Source organism: Dreissena polymorpha, chromosome 9, assembly GCF_020536995.1.
Source record: "Dreissena polymorpha isolate Duluth1 chromosome 9, UMN_Dpol_1.0, whole genome shotgun sequence".
Taxonomy (NCBI): domain Eukaryota; kingdom Metazoa; phylum Mollusca; class Bivalvia; order Myida; family Dreissenidae; genus Dreissena; species Dreissena polymorpha.
Window position 1 is genome coordinate 56,385,033 of NC_068363.1, and position 21,250 is coordinate 56,406,282.

A 21,250-nucleotide genomic window follows, 5' to 3' on the forward strand; every position below is an offset into this window, starting at 1 on the left:
GGATTCGCCGGTTATTATCGAAAGTTTCTTAAATACTTTTCCCAGATAGCCTGGCCTCTCAACGACCTCCTGATCGGCACTTTCGGAAACCAGTCAATTAAAAAAAAGTTAACATGGGGTGAAGCACAACAGCTTGCTTTCGACAATCTTGTTCACAAATTGTCAACGGCCCCAGTTATTGCGTATGCTGACAATTCGAAGCCGTTTAAGTAGCATACAGACGCATCTTCGCACGATCTTGGTGCAGTATTGTATCAAGAACACGACGGCGTGGTGAGAGTGGCTGCCTTTTCAAGCCGCAGTCTGAAAACATCAGAAAAGAATAATCATGCAAGTAAACTGGAGTTTCTTTCTCTTAAATGGGCAATAACCGATATATTTCATGATTACCTGTATGGTATCCCATATGATGTCTACACGGACAATAATGCACTGAAATTTGTTCAAAGCTCTGCCAAACTAGACGCATGAGTTCATAGTTGGGTACTAGCTAACTACGACTTCAAAATACATTACAGGTCAGGAAAGCTGAATGTTGAGGCCGATGCACTCTCTTGGCTATATCAGGACGTGGTACAAGCTGTCCTGGTAACGCATTCAACCCCTATGAATTCAAGTCCTGTTGTCGATCAGACTAATATAAATGAAGCCTGCAACCCACCGGAAGTTCTAAAATCCGATGACTGGATAAATGGTCAAAACGCAGATCCAACAATAACACAGGCCAAGGCACTAATTGCTCTTAACTGGAGCCTAATCAGAGTAATATTCGGCAACTTTCACCGAAAGTTAAAAAGTATGTCCGAGTACTCAAGAATTTGTATATTGATAACGGAATTCTTATGCTTACGGCCAAATTACATGAACAAACCTTACAACATGTTGTTTTGCTAGAATCTGCCAGAGTACATCTATTTAAAGAGTTGCATGATGATATGGGCCACCAGAGACGAGAAAGAACAATTTCTCTATTCAGCGAAAGATTTTATTGGCCTGGTATGACAAGTGTAATAACAAAATGGAAACGAGAATGCGACAGATGTATTCGTAGTAAAACTGCCCCTACTGTTGCCACTGGTCTAGTAAATATTACCTCTACGGCCCCTATGCAACTGGTGTTCATTGACTTACTTCCATTGAAAGTTTCGAAAGAAGGTTATGAGAACATACTCGTTATAGCGGACCATTTTACGAGATATGCTCAAGCATTTCCAACTAAGAATCAAACAGCTCGCTACACGGCAAAAGTTTATTTCGAGAACTGTTTTGTTCATTACGGGTTTCCGGAGAAGTAACAAAGCGTTCGCGGACAGATTGTATGTCTCGCTAGATCAGAACGACTGCTTGCCATCCACAAGGCAATGGTCAATGCGAACGATTTAACGGTACACTGTTACAGATGCTTCGCACACTAGACAATGGACATAAGCCAGACTGGAAATCTGCTGTACCAGCACTTGTGCATGCATACAACGTGACCCGGAGTGAGTGCACTGGCTACTCACCATATGAGTTAATGTTTGGACGCGCCCCTCGACTTGCGATCGACGCTGTGTTGGGATCAAAATGACAGAGTGTCGGAGTCTCAACACCGTCCACATGGCCAACCTGATCCGTCAATCCGGTATTCAGTATCCAGCGTGAGGGTGACAAAAGCATCGTCAAAACAGTTCACCGGAACCATTTGTTACCAGTCCGCGAACTGCCGCTAGACGTCACTTTATTTTATTGTTTACCAGTATCTTTATATTTAGTTACTTTTAAAAGTAAATCACGAGTATTATGTGGGAATATAAATTTAGTCATTTGTATATTCGATTAAGTTGTTAAAGTCGTTTTTCTCTAGATAAAGATAAGGTCAGTTCACCTAATCCAAACAGTTGCACGTTAATAATTTGACAAATACTCAGATCACCCCCCCCCCTTTTCCCGTGCACAAAAAGGTTCAATGTCGATCTTGTGCATCGAATGATTGATATAGTCATTCGATGCTTTACTTTCAAAGAGTCCACATCTTGGATTTATTAATGATTTTTTATATCATAAATAAATATATATTTCAGGTAAATGTGTTCATTAATTTCATTATGTTCGTTGTTTTAATTATATTTTGTATTGCTTGTATTTAAATGATCACCGTCGGATCATGTATAACTTGTATTTATCTATTATTAATATTATTGTTAGTGATTCGATGCTTTACTTTCAAAGAGTCTACATCTTTGATATATTAATGATTTTAAATATCATTAATAAATATATAACATTTATTTGCCAATAATAGTATTATTATTTTACGGTCTCCAATTTTTATATTAAGTTATATAATTTATTGAATGTTATAAACCTGTATCTTTGTATGCTAGATTTATCAACTGTGATGCTATTTTAAATTATATGTTTGCTATTTTTATGCCATAAGCAGATACAACTTATTTTATGTGAAATATATGCTTTATGTTCCATGTTTTACAAATTGTTATAATACGAAATAAATGAATGAATGAATGAAACTGGAAGGCGTATTGATTGCATAAAAAACACTGTGTAGCCTTACAACTATGGCACCTTTACCACAGATTAAACTTTTTATTGCACATGATATCAAAATTCTTTCTCTAAATAGGTCGTCACGTTTATATCTCGTGTTTACTTGTGTATCTGTTGTACAGTGTTGTGTTTGAACATCTGTACATTTGTGTCAGAAAGTTCAAAAGTTATTATATAAATATATAAATAAACACAAAGTATACATTTCGCAAAATAAAAGAAAGGCGAACGTTTTATATCAGGGCGATGGTCGCCTAGCTTTAATTATGCTTTTATACTAAATGAATTGAAAATACAGTAAGTCATTTGTTATAAGTAAAGAAAAACTAGCAGACACAACTTATCTCCCGATAATGTTTATAGAGTTTCACTAAACCTATATGAAGGGTTAGGGTTAGAGGAACTGAGTGTGTGTAATTTACGATCAGTGCCAGATTTACACAAACGGATTGCTCCTTAAATGAATGCGGTGTTTGCGCCTCGGAGTCAGTAGTCGCTTTCTGTGAAAACTGTAATTTAAGAATGTGTGAACAACTGTTCAGAAAGTCGACCAAATTATTTCAGAATCACGTGGCGTTTTTAATTGACCAAACTAAAACGATAATAGATGAGAGTATTGCGGGCGAAAATAAACGTGAGGTTTCTACAGATAATTTCGGTGATATTGATACTCACAATGTGCGACACATAAAACAGACAATTTGATATTCTTCTGTACAGAACATACAGAAACACTATGTGGCCGATATTTTTTTTCATGCCACGTATCATGCAAAGTGGTTCATTTATTTGAGGTTAATGTTGACGAAGAAGAAGTACATACTTGCAAGTCGCATCTTCAATACTTGGTCGAAAATTTAAAGTCTACTGAAAACAACATTGAGAAAAACAAGTTTTAAAACAACGCATGTAAACAAGAGTTTGGTAAAAATCTTCAACGCATACGAACCGAGTTTATCAATTGGTTTGATCGTCTTCAATCAAAATGCGAAAAACAGTGCATTGATGCGTTTGAGACAAATGCCGAGCGGTTAACACAAGCTCAAAGATGTTGCCAAGAACACATAGAGCGTATTCAAAAACGCCAAGAGTTCATTGATATTTTAACCAAAACCATGACTGGTGTAAACGATGGAGGATACTCATCAATACAGAAAAATCTAAAGTCTTTAGACTCTTTATGAAAACACAAGATCAGTTATATTTGGGAATATTTTGATCTCTGAAGAATATACTACATGTCAATCAAATAAAGATAAATTAATTGTGTTGGTTAAGCTTCATCCTAGAATGTGTGCAAAATTTGTTGTTAATGCGTTTTATATCAGAAGCAGTATGTTATATTTGTAGAAATATCTGTTGTATGCAGATGTGTCATTTTAAACTTTAAAATAATATAATATTGTAAATGAACTTTTAAGTACCATCTACGTATTACATATTATTCAGAAATATGCCTTCCTTTATATTGATCTAACTTGGATAAACCTGAATTTCTAATTTCTAATTTATTCATTGAACTCAGCATGTTGCTCAAATATTTTATTGTCCATTTGTATAATAATGATCACGTTATATGTTACACTGCCGTTAAGGTGACTTATAGGCCTATTAGGCCGGGTGTTCTTTTATGCATTGTATATATGTCTGTCAACATCTTGTACGTAAACACATGTCACTATAATAAAAGATTATCTTATCTTATTTTACTTACGAAAAAACACGTAAAAAATGTATATATTATTAAATGAAGAGAAAAAGGGAATTGAGGAGGTGAAATTAAAGATACATTGGCTCAACAGCGCAAGCACCTTCAATAGTTACATCTTCAAGCGCAGCAGTTGTACAGAGGAATTTTTGAATTCCCATACGTATGAAATCGGTGGCCTAGAGGAGTGGTGTAGCGGAAGTGACGAGTTATTGGATGACTCATCGTCGCTAACGGTACTGTCTTTATTGTATAAGGGGTGTCGTTATCAATAACCTACATGTACTACATGTATTTTAATGAATACTCTGTTAGAAAAAACACTTGAATTTTTTTAACTTTGTTTCCGTTCCACGACATTTTGTATTGTTATATATATATATATATATATATATATATATATATATATATATATATATATATATATATATATATATATATATATATATCACATGCTATACCCTGTTTCCCATGTAATACAACCATTTCATTTTTTTTTATTACACATGTGTAATACACCATTTTTAAGCGTTTTGATTGGCTTAGTTTTCGTTTATTGACCAATCGCATTTTGTTATTTTGCTGAAATGACGTTGCAACGTCAAATGACGTCACGAAATGTAAACAAACATTCGGGATTAATCATTATGTTTGCGTTTATATTAATTCAATTTGCTCATTTAAAAGCATGTGATAAAAAAGATCTGACACTCGTTGTCATATCATACCATATTTTATTAAACTCGTCCAGGAAATTCGTTAGTAAGCTCGCCAAAGGCTCGCTTACTAACAAAATTCCTGAACTCGTTTAATAAAATATGGTATGATACGACAACTCGTGCCACATCCTATATATATTATAACAGACAGTTTTAGTTATGTTAAAAAAGGGGGAACGATTTCCTTTATGTGGCTTTATTAAAATTCCGGAAATCACAGAAAAGGATGAATTGATTATACAATAATTTAACATAAATGTGACTTGTGTTACCCTGGATCAAACCTTATAAGAAATCATGGTTCCTAAAAAGACGGCCGGCAGGAGGAGATTGAACATTTTTGTAAAATGTTGTATAAAAAAAAGTTGTTTAGTCTTACACATTGATTTAAATTCAGTTCAAAGTTCAACATTTTTGTTCATTTATTGATTGTTGTTACGATAAGTATTATCATAACTTATAAGAATGAACACAACTATTCCGAAAATTAATAGTATACACTATACACATGGTGAAATGAATCAATATTATGTGTTTTATGGATGCCCGTTGTCATTTGATCAGTCAGCCCGTCGTCTATTTATGCTTAATATCCCCGATTCCGCCTCATTTCTCATATATAATTTGAAAAAATTCACCTGAAACTTGGCTTCAATTTTATTACTTAAAGCTTGACTCAGTTACACTAACTCAAGATCAATGTCACACTTGAATATAAAAAGTGTCATGTCTGCTCGATATCTACTCTACTATTTAAACTTGTGTCATATTTTAAGGAGATTGATGTGCAGCAAGCATAACTCGGTTTCAGTGGCTGAAAAACAATGTCGCATATGGATGTCAAATGTTTTAATCTCAGGTCATACTAATGTAATGTTGTTATTATTATTTACAGGTTTCGACCCTTATAACAAATGCAGATCCTTGGTCTTTAGATAATATGCCAAAAGGTGGTGAACGAAAGGTCTCTGGAATTATACGAGAAAATGCGCTATCCATTGAAGCAGATCAGTCTTGTTCTCCAACAATACCACCAAGGCAATATAAGTCAGCTGATATTGTTAGTCAAAGTGCTGCTTCAGATAGACAACATTCACCAGAAACTGAAATGATTAGTAAAGACACAGGAAGACACTTGGGCAAAATGCATCAAGATTTCCCTCCTAGTGCACCGCCTAGACCTATGCCATTAAGGCAGACATCATTTCATGGTGACGGTTCATCTAATCAAGCTCAGCGCTGTTACTTTGCGGAATATAACCAGGTATGACATCTTCGGGAAATGGGGATCTAGACAAACACAGTTTCGGTACATATAAAGATGCCTACACTTTTATTTATACGTTTTATTGGTTATTTTATCAAAACTTACTACCCGAATGTCAATGCTAATAAATAATCAAATGTTTGGGCCTTAAACGTATTTCAAATTTGTCAAACATTTTCTCCTGATTGGAATATCTTTAAGACATAACGGAGATCATGAGCGGACGCATAAATAGAGGATCATACATTTTTACCTCAATTTGTTCTTCAGAGTCAAGGATGTAAAATAAGCACTGTAATAAACAAAATGTTACATGTTTACTGCGCCTGCAGAACATGTTGTTTTCATACCAACTCATTTAAAAGGTCGTCAATCTTGAAGGTTAATTTGTTTAGCCTTTAAATGTGTGTCAGATATTTGTGTCTGCTCCATGTTTTACTACTCATTTCAATTTTAATAAAACTTGGCTGAAATGGAATAATCATGAAAACCATGTGCAGAAGACAAATTCCAGCTCCGCCAATTAAATGTCAAGGGCATTAAGTTTGAATGTTTTACATATCCGTTTTAGCTCTACATAAACCACGAATACATCTTGCTATCTTCTAGTGTTACTGTACTGTAACTTGACACATGCCTTCGGGTTTATCAAATAATGATTATGTTCTTTGTAAGAACTACTATTCGGACATTCGGTTTGAATCTTACGATACATGTTCTGTTTCCTTTTTATTTATTGCACATAAGTACATGTTATATGTCACAAAAATAGGTACACAAATCACGATGATTTTTGTTGATTTTGATGTAATCAATTGATTCAAGTGAAAGTTACGAAGGGGTTGTAGATCTCTAACATAAAACGATACTATCATATTATAAAGACACTTTTGTCAAATAAAAAAAAGCCTATTTAAATCAAACGCGTTTTGTTTTCCACGAAATATCGTTAGAACGCCTTGAGCTTTGATAACTTAATTACTTATTACTTGGAAGGCTAGCAAAGAAGAAATCAAGTGCAATTTAAAAGAAAAAATGGTTTTATTTCACAAGTTACGTTTTTACATGTCATCGGTTAAATGTTTAGATGTTTATAAGAACAGATTTCTGCAAAGTTTATTTTTACAGGATTTTTGGGCGGAGCTTATATTTTATTAAGTGCATACGAATTAGTGTTCTGGACATTCTGAAGCGAAGGAAGACCACTATACAATTTCATTAACAAGCAATCAAATGTAATTGTTACAGGTTCTTGTAACAACACGTTATCATTTAATATCAAATGGACTTTTGGCACATAGTTCACATGTTACAATTGTAAGTTTGAAGTACAAAGTCACACGTCTATATACGTTTTTTTTTCAAATTCATTATCGATTGTACACATTTTTATATCAACCATATCTTAAATGTCATTTTCATTATCCAGTAAAATGTAATGTCATCTAGAAATTTAACTTTTATTTTTTTATATTATGGTTCGGTCTGCAATTAATGTCTTTAAGCACAGTATTATTATTTATTATTTCTAATCTCGTTTCGATTTCACAACTGGGTTGCAGGTTGTAGCGCAAAGAATTTGTGTGTCAACATATTTTCCCATGGTACAAACACAATTACTATGCGTCTAATACAGCCGCATTGTGAAATCATTGATGATACGTTATGAAACAAAATATTATTGAACATGGAATAAAGTTTGTAGGAGCACGTTGTTTTTAGGTGTACGAATTTTTGTAGATCTTTTGTATCTTTTTGTAGTAATATACAAAGACCGGCCAGAATTTACATTTGTATTCGAAGTGTCCCGTCACAGGGTCGTCTCGCCATTCGAAGTGTCAAATTTGTACTATGTGTCAAAATTATACATGAACTATGTATATTATCTCAGCAAATGAATATAAAATCATGAAATGACATAATCACATAATATTATGATAGCAGCTTTTATCTGTGTTCTTTTCGGTGTGGTCAATATAATTAATTGATATATATAAAGATATATATTTGTGAGTGTGCATCCGTATCCGCATATATAGCAGCAAATAATCAGTATGAAAGCCCGTTTTGTTGCACAGCCATCCGTGTCTTTGTTTTTTAACGGACTCTGATATATTAATAAGCACACCGACACAGTCTAATGAAAACGCGTCCTAGCAGATACAATATCAGTAAGTGGTGCGGCCAATATGTTATTTCCCAAGTTCAAGACGTGTACATTCAATATTCACACACGTACAAATGACAAATTATACCTGTTTCTTGTTTTGTCTACTTTTCCTTTGATGAAATTTTTATAAATCAGGTTCAAAGTTGTACACTTCAAAACAAACACATGAACAAAATTGAATCAAAAATTTATATTTTAGACAAGTTCTGTTCTAAATGGTCGTCATTAGTATCAACCCACATTATGACACAGTGTTTGAAATTATCAATGTTTATGTTGATTATGTCTGACTTAACATTTTGCATAATTATCTTTTTGCTTTATTTTGTAGAACGTTCTACAAATGAGAAGTCAGCATGTTTGGAAACAATCGAGAGTACTAGCAAGATTCCAGAATATGATAACCAGTCTACAGAAGAACCTCGTCCTAACACAAACAATAAAACCCTATCAAACGGGAAGTATGAAATTGAGAAGCATGGAAAGACATGGTGTCTAAGAGACATCGGTAATAATAAACTGTATCCGCAAAGGCAGATTTCGGCAACGTCTATTGAATTTAAAGACCCGGAGCTTTTGCTGGTTGATGATGTCTTTTATCAACTTATCATATCTCCTAAAGGCACACCTAAATTGAAGGAAATAGAAAAGAAGTGACTGTGACTATGACCAAAAACTAGACATATACTGTCCACGCAGCTCTGAAAAGATCTACACAGTTGAACTCTCCCTCAAATGACAGTCGATACATACTATTCAATAGAGCAACATTTTACGAACCTACCAATACCCACAGTTGAAGATAATTATGTGTACTCTTTATTCAAAACAGCCCAATTGTTTTGTTTTTAAATTTCAAAGGTTTTGAAAAAACATTTTTTGACAAATTAGTTATTATGGATAGTAACTTTACTTTCGTTGACAACCTCTCGTTACCAAACCTTATGCCATATGGCATGGTAACTATTCAGTGTATTATATTAAACTTAATATGTACTATTTAAAATCATAATGCCATATGACTGATTTTCATTTTATTATAAGACACGTGTTCGATGACTGATAACAGTAGTTATAAAGCAATACACGTGTGTTTGTTTTTCATGGTGATATGGATCAAGCTTGCAAGCTACTTCATTTTTTTCAAATGCCATATATTGTTTTCCATGTAAGGCTCGTAAAAAGCATTTTTGAAATTATTTTAATCATCGAAACCCGCGTGCATAACAAGAAAACATGTCTTTAAAAAGGCAATCAGCGTTGCAATTTATGTTTGGTGTGCGTTTAAGACAGTTCAAAGGAACAAGATGATCGGTAACATGATTTTAGGTGCCATATATTGTGTCTTATAAGTTTTTTTCATATCGAAAAAGTGTATGAAAATGAAGAAATCAGATAGTAATACTATGCTTCTTTTATTACATATTCCCATTGCAGAAAAATGTCCAAAACAGTTTTTTTCCACTTTAAATTCCATCCTCTGGAGAAGTTGATAGAACGTTGAAATAAACCTCAAGCCTTAATAATGTATATATGTATGCTTCTTTTGTATGTTTATGTGCTGGAGGAGTTATTGTAGAATAAATGCAATTGAATTAATGAAAAAAAGCAAACACACAATCGATACAAACTTTTTAAAGCTAGATGATATCAATTAAATATGTTGAAATTATTGAGTTTTATTCGGCTATTAATGCGCGTAAAAACGCTATACATGTATATTGAACAAATAACTTAAGATTTAATATGAAGTTAATATAAGCGCCATAATTTGCGTCAACAACAGCAATTGTTTTTGCTGTTAAGCATACAATTGCTTTTAATTCAAATGCAAAACGCGCAAGTTAAATGACGTGAATTATACGAATTCTGAAAATTAGGTTATGGTAGAAGTTAGCAATGGTGTTAATTATTCATAACATAAGATGTTTAACTTTAACATTGATTATGATTGCTGTTCATTAAATTCTGAGACAAAGAATTCATATATTTTTAAAAATTAATTATTGATTTTTTTATTGTTTAGTTCTCATGAACGTATTAAACTTATTAAACCTTGGCCATTTTCGATAATATGACTTTAGATATGTATTTTTCCAATATCATTGTATATTGGACATATTAATAAAAATATGCACTTTCTACGACATAAACATTTACATTTTCTGTTATCCCGAGCAGTATTGTGGTATCGTCCTCGTTCTATTTCTAATCTATGTGATGATAGGCGGGAATTGAGTCGGTGCGATTTTTTATTGTTTCGTTGTAATGATATCCAGATATTGTTATATATTTAACGTATTATTGATGCGGATATATGTATTAAGTATTGATGAATTATTGATTTGGTTGTACCAGTGTAGTTTGTAATGATCAAATAATCGTTTGTAATTATAGAGTGCTATTGAACATTTATTTAGATTTTTCTTGTTGAGGCCATACATAAGTTAAACCTAGCTGCTCAATAATTGATTTGCTTTGATAAGCCCAATTTTATTTTGTGTATTTTGTGTGTGTATGTTGTTTTGTTTTCTGCGTCACTGCGTAGTAATGCATATGTTATCTTTATGAGACAATCAATTGTACATGATAATATTTAATTACATATTTGAATATGTGTAATTTAAAGATAAGTTATATCGTCCTAATTCGCCTTACAGTGTTGATAGATTTGTTGATGTGTTGTCACATAGAAGTTTTCATATTGTGTTTATGGATAACCTCGTACTCTTTTCCTGAATCTTGTCTCCATATTTTAGCCGTGTAGTGAAGAACGAGGGTTAGTTTAGTAGCAAAATGGTTGAATTGTTCTTTTGTTGGGAAATCATACTGGTTTAAAGCATATATAAGTCGAGGAAGCGCTATGTTACCGTGTTTGGAAATAGTTTTTACTCTGTTATACCAGTTTCTGTTTTTAAATAAAATAACACCCAAATATTTAAACGACGTGACAATTTACAACGGTTAACACTATAACTTAAAGTTAATACTTGTGTTTCGGGGACTTTTTTCGAAAATAACAACTGCTTGTCTTACTATTAAAGATTTTTAGTTTGTATAAATACAAAAGTTTTCAATGTCATTTAAGCTGTGCTGATTTGGGCGCAGTTGATAATAGGACTTAATCATCGGCAAAGATAATAATAAGAATTCAATATCGTTGAACGTTATGACTCGTTCTATATTAGAGTGTGTTTTTTCAATAATGGCGTTAAAGAACATAATGAACGGGATGCTTGAGCAATGGTCGCCTTGTTTTACACCAGAGGATGAATTTATTGATTCGGATGTTCGATTGTTAAACCTGACGGCTAATTTCACTAATTAACAAATGGCTTTGAGTAGGGAAACCATTTTAGAGATTATTTGTTCGGTAATTAACTTTTACCATAGTAGTGATCGATTTATACTACCATTACATTTGCCATAACCAATAAAACATAATTTTTTACCAGTGATCAACACCTTGTTAATTATACTGTTAAGAGTTAAGATACAGTCGACTGTGCTCTTTCCTTCTTGGTAACCTAATTGAAAGTCAGATATAGTTTTGTTTATATCAAACGAAGCTGTTTAAAAGTACTTGAGATTATATATATGTGATAGAATATTATTTAATGTTGTTCCGGGTTAATTTTTGTATTGCTCGGATCTGCGCCTTTGAATATTGGTGTGATGTAACCCATTCCCCAGCTTTCAAAATATTGTGCAGTTTGAAAAATGTTATTGAATAAAATTGTGAAGTACGGTTTAATAGAATTATATGAGATTTTAATTATTTCAGCTGAAATATTATGATGCCCGCTTGAAAACTGCTTAATATATTTGTAAAAGGCGAATGGAGCTGTTCATTCTCGGTTTGTGGTGTATTTAAATTATATTCATTTATTTCATAATCTATATTATCACATGCATCGTTTCCATTAATTAAAATGATGAAACAGTTCTTTAATTTTTTGCTTGATCTGTATTTTTAAGTCCCCTTCCCCCCGCATAGGGGGTGGCATATAGCAGTGGAACTGTCCGTCCGTCAGTTTGTCAAACTATCCGGCATGTCGTTTGTCGGAGGATTTTAAGCAAGGCGTTCAGATATTGAGCTGATTTTTGGTATGTGAGTCTACCTACATGTCCTACAGATGAAGTGTGAGTTTCGTTCCGGTCATCTTACTTTTGGCGCAGTTATGGGCAGTGGACAATTTTCTTCAAAATACTTGATGTGCGGCTTCAAAGCGTAGTAGGGGGAATTGTGTTTCACAAAAGCAGATCTTGTTATTATAAGGTTTAAAGATTTGTTTTGGTTTTCCAAAACATTTTTGGCCGCGATTTTGCAATGTGACAAAACCGCGTGTTTTGGACAGACAGACAGACAGACAGACAGACAGACAGACAGACAGACAAACAGACAGACAGACAGACAGACGGACGGACGGACGGACGGACGGGCGGGCGGGCGTGCGGGTGGGCGGGCGGTCTGGCTAGCGGACGGACGGACAGACGGACGGACAGACGGACAAACGGATAGACAGACAGACAGACAGACAGACAGACAGACAGACAGACAGACAGACAGACTGACAGAGAGACAGACAGACAGACAGACAGACAGACAGACAGACAGACAGACAGACAGACAGACAGACAGACAGACAGACAGACAGACAGACAGACAGACAGACAGACAGACAGACAGACAGACAGATAGACGGATAGATAGATTGTTGTTACTGTTTAGTTAACGATAGCTGCCGTCCTTGCCCTGTCATAAGATGCTGTTGTTTGGTTCGAAGCTCTTCGAGTGTAGCCTTTGTTAGTTGTATGCACTTAATTTTTTGACGTTTTGGCAATTGAGGTTTTGCATGCGAGTTTCCGGTCAGAGTAATGATAAAATTTTGCCACGATCGGTCTTTTTCTTCCACCGGTATCCTCCATCCCAATCGAGTTCGATGGGGTTTATAGTTGTTCGCTTGCGAACACCTCAGGTTAAGAGCAAGTTGTGATAGTCAGTTTTGCTTATGAACCAAAACCTGATAACTGCGCATCTGCGCCGAGAAATACTTCGAGACGCTGTTTCAGTTCATGAACTACAATCGTTTACAAATTGACACATAATATGAATATCGTATTAAATTAAATAAGTTTGAAAGGATCCTATATATAAAAAGTCAAAGAACAATTTTAGCTATACGTCACGCGGAAGAGTACGTTTATGAATAACTTAAATAGTCCACTACGTACTACGTCGGTAAAAATGGTATTTTTGCGCAGCACAGTTCATTCCAAATATGAGGCTTTACATAGATCAGGGAAATTAAAACGACTGCAGATCAACAATCGGATATCGAGATTGCAATATACTTTCAATCGTCTTTTGCGTAACGTCGTTGATAGAGCTTGACTGATCTCTGGTAGTACAGCGGAGGGGTGGGGGGATCTGATATGGCTGGGAAATCTGCAGCAGGGCTTCTAAATGCACATAGAAATTCACACATACACATGCACAAATGGGGCTATTAGTTACTAACCTTAATAACAGCCGATTCTTTTTTCAGATCAACGGAAGAGAAACTGAAAAATCAAGCAAAACAATATTTTTTTTAAGTTTTCTTTTAATATGCATATGATTTGTTGCATAAAAATATATAACCAAGATAATAGTTTTATTACACTTTTACTGTATTAACTGTAGTACATGTTCTTTTTTAAGCAGCTGTGATGTGTTTTTCATCGATATTTAAACGCTTTGTAAGTTGTACTCGTACACGAGTGTTGGATACTTATAGTTGAGCTAAATTATTCAGATAAAACAACTCAAAGCAGGTATAAAAGCAAACACATGCACACTTTACCACAACGATTGCTGGTTTATTGTTTTGTAGCAATATACTTCAAGGGACTTTTTCAAAGACTTCGGTTTGTTTTGTGCATTTTTGATATCAGAAAATATTTATTTCTTCCCACATCATTTACATTTGGAATGTAAACCCTGCTATAGAGGCACGATAACAAGTTTAATAATTGTTTAATGTTGTTACCAAGTTCTGTGACATTTGGAAGCAAGATCTCAAGCGCGCTGGGGCATTAAGGCTGTATAACTTATCAGCGTATTTAAATTTCTATGTTATTAATACACACATTTCACAAATAATCAATGAAGAGCTTTATAAATGCTTATACAATTTACCTTCTTATATGAATGGTTACCCATAAAATTACATTTTAAAATTTTCTCTTTGTAAAGAATGTTATTTCGGTTGTTTGAATACAATGTATACATACTTAAAAGCATCTATGATATTTCTTTAAAAAAAAAACATCCCTTGCCAATATGTGAACTCATTCTTTAATGAAAACAAGTATTTCATAAACTCTGTGGAAGATTTAGATGTTTATAAAATAACTGTGCGTAAAGTGACGTCCCAGATTAGCCTGTGCAGTCCACAAAGGCTAATCAGGGACCAAGACGTTCCTAGACGTAGCATAGTGACTCTTTAAGACTTTCAGACAGCCTGGCTAGTTTGTTGAAGTAGCCTCTCATTCCTCCTCTTCAAATGCGCTGGCTGGTCTGCTTCTACGCTTTTCGCATAAAGCTGCAACGGATATCCGAAATATCCGAGATTCGCGGATCCAAACGAGGATTCGCGGATCTAACCGTGATTGGTAACCGAATCCGGATCTTATTTGAGTTTAACCTTTCCTTTGCGGTAATTCTTTCTTTCGCCCTAGTACTTTTCGTTAAATTATTTCTTTCTGTTTGAAAGGCTGACTGGTACGTAGTTTGTCACGAATATCGCTACTTTTTCGATAAAAACATGGTTCTACACAATCTACTTTCGTGTTCGATGGTGCAAAATGGCGCAGAAGAAAATTCACGATGCACCTAAACCATTTAAATCCTCCGTGTGGAAGCATTTCGGGTTTTATCAGCATACTAATTTTGGCTTATAAGTGGTCGTTACGAAGTATTTATTCATACGTATTGCAGATTGCGTATGATGCGTTTATTGCTCGTTAAAATACAGCGTTATTCATATTACATCTGACTGACAAAGATGTGTTTAATATGAGACATTATAATTAATGTTTGTCGTTAAAATGCCTACACTTTTTTGTGTATGTGCGATTTTGATAGTTTTTGAGAAATTTGCGGAATCTGGACCCGGGTATAAAAGTTTGTTCGAACAACGTAAGTCCATTTTTTTTTGTTTTCATCTACTTAGTATTTGTTTTTATTTATGATGTCGTTATTTCTGCTTCCACTACTGCTGTTGCGGCTGCAGCTCATCTACTAATGCTGCTAAAGTAGTATAAATATTTGTAGCTGTACAGTTTATAATAAAAATGATAAAAGTTTATTACTTGTTTTCATAAGAAATATATAAGTTCTGATGTTTCAAAACATAATTTTGGTTATAGCAATATACATTATAATTTATTTTGCGTATTTTTAATTTCAAATTAGTATTCGAACCAATATTCGATATCCGAGCCTTTGGATTCGAATTCGGATCCGATTGAAATTTTGGATTCGCTGCAGCACTAATAAATAAATTTATTTATTTAACAAAAGGTATATATTTACAAATTATAATATGCAATATCGTATGAATGCATTTTATGCTGCTGTTACATACTGTATTGTTAAATATAGAAAATATATATGAACACCAGACGCGTTAGCCGTCCATACGGAGATGCACTTTATACTCGTTACCGGCTAAGATCTGCGGAATCCGGATAGTGCCATCTATAATTTCCCCCTTCTTTTATCATGGGCGACACTAGACACACGAAGCGATACACGATATTATTAATGCGATATTTGAACAGTACGAATATCGTGCGTCGCCGCGACTGTCGCGCAAAATATTGATTATCGCTTTGTGTTCTAGTGTCGCGGTCTGAAATTACACGAGATTCGGATAATATGGGCGATATTTGAATAATAAAATATCATGCGTCGCCGCGGCTGTCGCGCAAAATATTGTCGCTTCGTGTTTTGTGAAACGCCCTTTGAACGCGACACTAGACACACGTAGCGATACACGATATTTTTCGCGACATTCGCGGCGACGCACGATATTTTCCCCGACAGTCGCGGCGATGCTAAATATTTTTCGTGACAGTCGTGGCGACGCACGATATGTTGCGCGACAGTCGCGGCGATGCACGATATATTAAACACGATATATCGCCTTTTGGGCTACCTACACAAGGGCGATATATCGTGTTGAATATATCATGCGTCGCCGCGACTGTCGCGCAAAATATCGTGCGTCGCCGTGACTGTCGCGAAAAATATCGTGTATCGCTTCGTGTGTCAAGTGTCGCCCTTAATGAAAGAAGGGCGAGATTACAGATGGCACTATCCGTATTCCGTAAAGATCGGCTACACTTGCACAGTAAGTGAATCGACTAACGTATCGCAGTGACATTTCCAGTATGAATTAAGAAGGGATGCCTCACCTGATCATGTAAAATAAGTCTCCAATAGCGTAGACTTGTTAATGTTGCACGGTCGTTTATAGCAATGGAACGGACGTCTTTGGGAACGTGCGTGTGGTGTATTATTTTGACAATTCTAGTTGAATCGTAATCAAACTGAGCATGCCAAAGGGTTGAATACGTAGCATTTTTTATCAACAATGTGGGAGGCATAAACATGGCACTTGTCCGTACCTTAATGTTAAGTTGATCGTCAAGAAGAAAATGTTTACAAAATTTGACGAATTATGGTTTGTCTCTTTTTCCGCTACAGAATATATAAGCCGCAAAACGTTGTGCTGTCTACTCCTGTTTGGATGCTTGGTAGATTTTGCTAAAACGTGTACTGCTGTTAATGTATATATTTAAATTGAAAAGTAGGGACTTTTGCTGCAGACAATTCTGACTGCATTAAGACCCTTTGTCTTATTTTGTCATTTGTATAGTCTCCGAAATTGTGTTTTAAGCTCCTCTTTAACAGTCGTCTTATTTATTTTTGTGCACGTGGCACAGAGTTTTTATACTTATTGTTGACGGATTAAACGTACCCATTTCTGACACAAACGAGTTTTCCCAGTATAACGATATATGTCACGTTGGACGAATACATGTAAGGGCTGTTTATCGCCCTGACTAAGTGACATCTCGTCCGATTGATATTCACACCGTGCAATCGACTAAAAACGCATCGTCTGTGGTTCATCCATCGGCTGCGACACAGTATACATGTCGGTTAAAAGCGTAGTGTAAGTATTTCCCTATTCTTTATATTTTACCTATTGAATTAAGCAGGTTTGCGTGTGTTCTTTGAGAGCCTAAGTAAAAAGGACGTGGCGAACGTAATCCGTACCTTCCTAGCTGCTTGCTTTTAAAGAAATCCGTTAGAATGTGGTCAAAAATCAAACGAAATTCACCACTCTCTCTGTCAAACTCTAAATACACAGGATTTAAACCAAAGATAAATATGAACAACATTTTATTGAAATCTTTAATCATTTCTCTTCGGTTATTCGAAATTACAGCATCCCATATGAACACACAACATTTTTATCAAAGTTTAAATTCGAGTGGGGTTTGAAAAACGGCTCAAGACAACGGCCGTGGCTACTTATTAGATGGTCATGACATCGGCTGCGAAAATAATATTATGCTCAAGCCATCAAATTGGCATGATGAGATGTGGACGTTACTCATTGACCATATTCGATAGAACTATCAGAAATTTTGATCACAAAAACAGTTTTAAGATTTTTATTCGTATTTTGAAATAAAATGGAATGGGTGAGTGGATTTCTTTTTAAATCATTCATACTTTGACAATATTGAAACAAGTCAGTTCATGCTTTAAATCAAATAACTGTATACAATTGAATTAAACAGCTTTAGTAAAAAAAAACACAATAATAAAATAACAAAAGATAAAAAAAAGTAAACCATTATACAGCTAAAACCTTTGACTCTTGGAATAAATGTCTAGCACTTGAACCACTCGGCCATCCCTGATCACACAGTGATTGGTGTATTTTATACATTATATAAGCTATCCTCGTAATCACAATAAATAACGATAACAACATACCTATCCAAATTATTCAATCTTTTCGCGTGTATAACGTTTTATAATTTTTAGGTATTAAAATCGTAAAATATGCATATAATAGACAGCATGGTCAATGTTCAGTATTTCTGATTCATCGCAATTTGCATAACTACAACGAAAACTTGCACATCTGAAACAATTTTTTAAATGTTGTCTATTTGCCAAAACTTTAAGTCAGAATCATTTTACGTTGTAGCTAATCGAATAAACAACATCATTCCATTTTTAATGCGCAGGGTATTCCCAATTGTTAATGTCCATTTACATCTCGTTGTCAACGACAAAATGAGTGCGCATACCACGCGCAAATAGCAAATATCAAGGACAAAACATTACAACAAATCAACATTTTGCGAAAATTATTGTTGATATATTTTTCTGGTAGAAAATATCTTGAAATAAAACATTTTACTGTGTAATACGTTATTTCTTTTAAATATGAAGATGTAACCTATTGTAATAATACACAATGTAATTGCGATTATTAAAATACTTTCAAAACGAGCTCGTGCGCGTCGTATCCGGTTGCACACAATTATATCCACTTGAAAACATTTACAAATAACTCGGCTGTGAAACACTTAGCCAGAGGCGACGCAAACATAAATATACCTTGATGTACAAAATGATAGCTGGTAGTTCGCCGCAGTACTTAATATCCCACGTTCCGTCTACGGTAGACGCGTGTAGCCAATATGCGTTAAGACATGCTTCAAACCATAAAACTTATCACACGCGTACTGATACAAAGTTAAACTAGTTTTGAATTAAGGTGATTGAGCCTAATAAAAACAAAACACGTAGAAACACTTTGTTTATTCAAAACGAAATTAAATTGCGGCTGTTTGCGCTTTGCGCACATCAGCGATGCATGTGCATTAATGAATAGAACAATGACACCATTTTAACGCTAGACGCTACTTTACACAGAGACAGAACTCTCATTTAAGACACATAAAGAAAGATGTAATAATTATTTATTAAATATTTTAAATGAATAAACGATTTGATATATCGCTGTCCAAAATATCTCTATCTTCTCTTTTTTATTTCGTTCCTCTCACTTTCCATATATAATGTCTAACTTAGGAAGCTCATTTCCTATGCCTAATACATGTCAATGTTTTATGCTAACATATGTCTACATGTCAACATTATAAATGTATTGTTCACGCACTTAACATTCTCAACTAACAACTTCGAAGGAAACGCACTCTACAAGATTTTAATATTTCCGCCTAACTATTATTCAAACTCGTATTAAATTTGCTATAAATAATATTGTCGTAAATGGTATTTTGATGAATATAACGATATTTGCTAGTGATACATGTTAAGGTCAGAAGTTATAATCTTAAATTTAAAAAAAAAACGTTGAAACGCTGAATAATTTCGTGGTGTTAAACTTATGTTTTTCCATAAAAACAACTTAAGCGAAAAGAGGTTTAAATTTATCACGAACCTAAAAATATTTGGTACAGAATCAGTGGTGGAAGGGTGCTTGGGTCGACTTCATCGAACATGCGGTGATGGAATGGCAAATTAGTTTTGAAGCGAATGTTAACAGATGATTTAATTAGTTTTCAACCATTTGTTATGTACATACTTAAAAAAAATATACTCTCATATCTAAGAGTAAAACCGATTCTTGCTTTTGGATTGATGTGTACTTGATCTGTTCATGCTGAATGCTCAATTGAGCTTGAACCCACGCATTTTCTGATAAATTTAGGATAAACATTGCATTTCGTGCATAGGTGACGTCCACAATTTTTTTTAACCTTGACATATAGATTTGATGATATGTATAACAGGAGCATACTTTATTGGGTGTACCGAATACTTTATTGGGTGTACCGAATACTTTATTGGATGTACGAAAGAAACCCCCTCCGGAATAAGCACCCTTCCCTTCAACTGCATAGCGTAAGAAAACCCCTTTTCACATTTTAAATACGCGGAATAAACAACCTCGCTAGTTTTGCATATGCAGAACAAATCCCATTCCATAATTAAATTAGGTGTATGCAAAATGTGAAAGGGGGTTTCATCCGCTATACCGTTTTAGGGATGCAAGTAAGAATAAGAAAGTTATTTTGAATGTTTAAGGAGAGTATGCACGATTTTGTCAAATATTTATTATTTTATATAAAATGTGTAATAAACGATATATATTCATACGGCACATGAACACTTACTCCGATCCTAATAAAGAGACGAATGCTTCGCTTATTGTAGGAAAATATGTACGAAATATCTTCGTCACAATCGGCTCGGGGCGCTAATTTGTCTTTGCTGCATTTTATGAAATTCGTCTTCAATGTATAACTTTTCTTGCCTATTTTGTGTTATTGTAACATATTTTAATCAATATAGTACAATTTAACACATATAAAATCGTATAATCTAACTTTAACGAGCGCAAGACAAATTCACACGAGCCGCATAATAAAAGGAAGCGTTCATCTCATAATAAAGAACTTGAGAACAAACGGTCGATACACTTCTTGCGAACAAACGGTCGGTACACTTCTTGAGAACAAACGGCCGGTACACTTCTTGAGAACAAACGGCCGGTACACTTCTTGAGAACAAACGGTCGGTACACTTCTTGAGAACAAACGGTCGGTACACTTCTTGAGAACAAACGGTCGGTACACTTCTTGAGAACAAACGGTCGGTACACTTCTTTAATCAGGTTTTTGCACCTTCATTTAATTATGGATTTTGGATAACAGTTAGGAAGGGGGCTTAT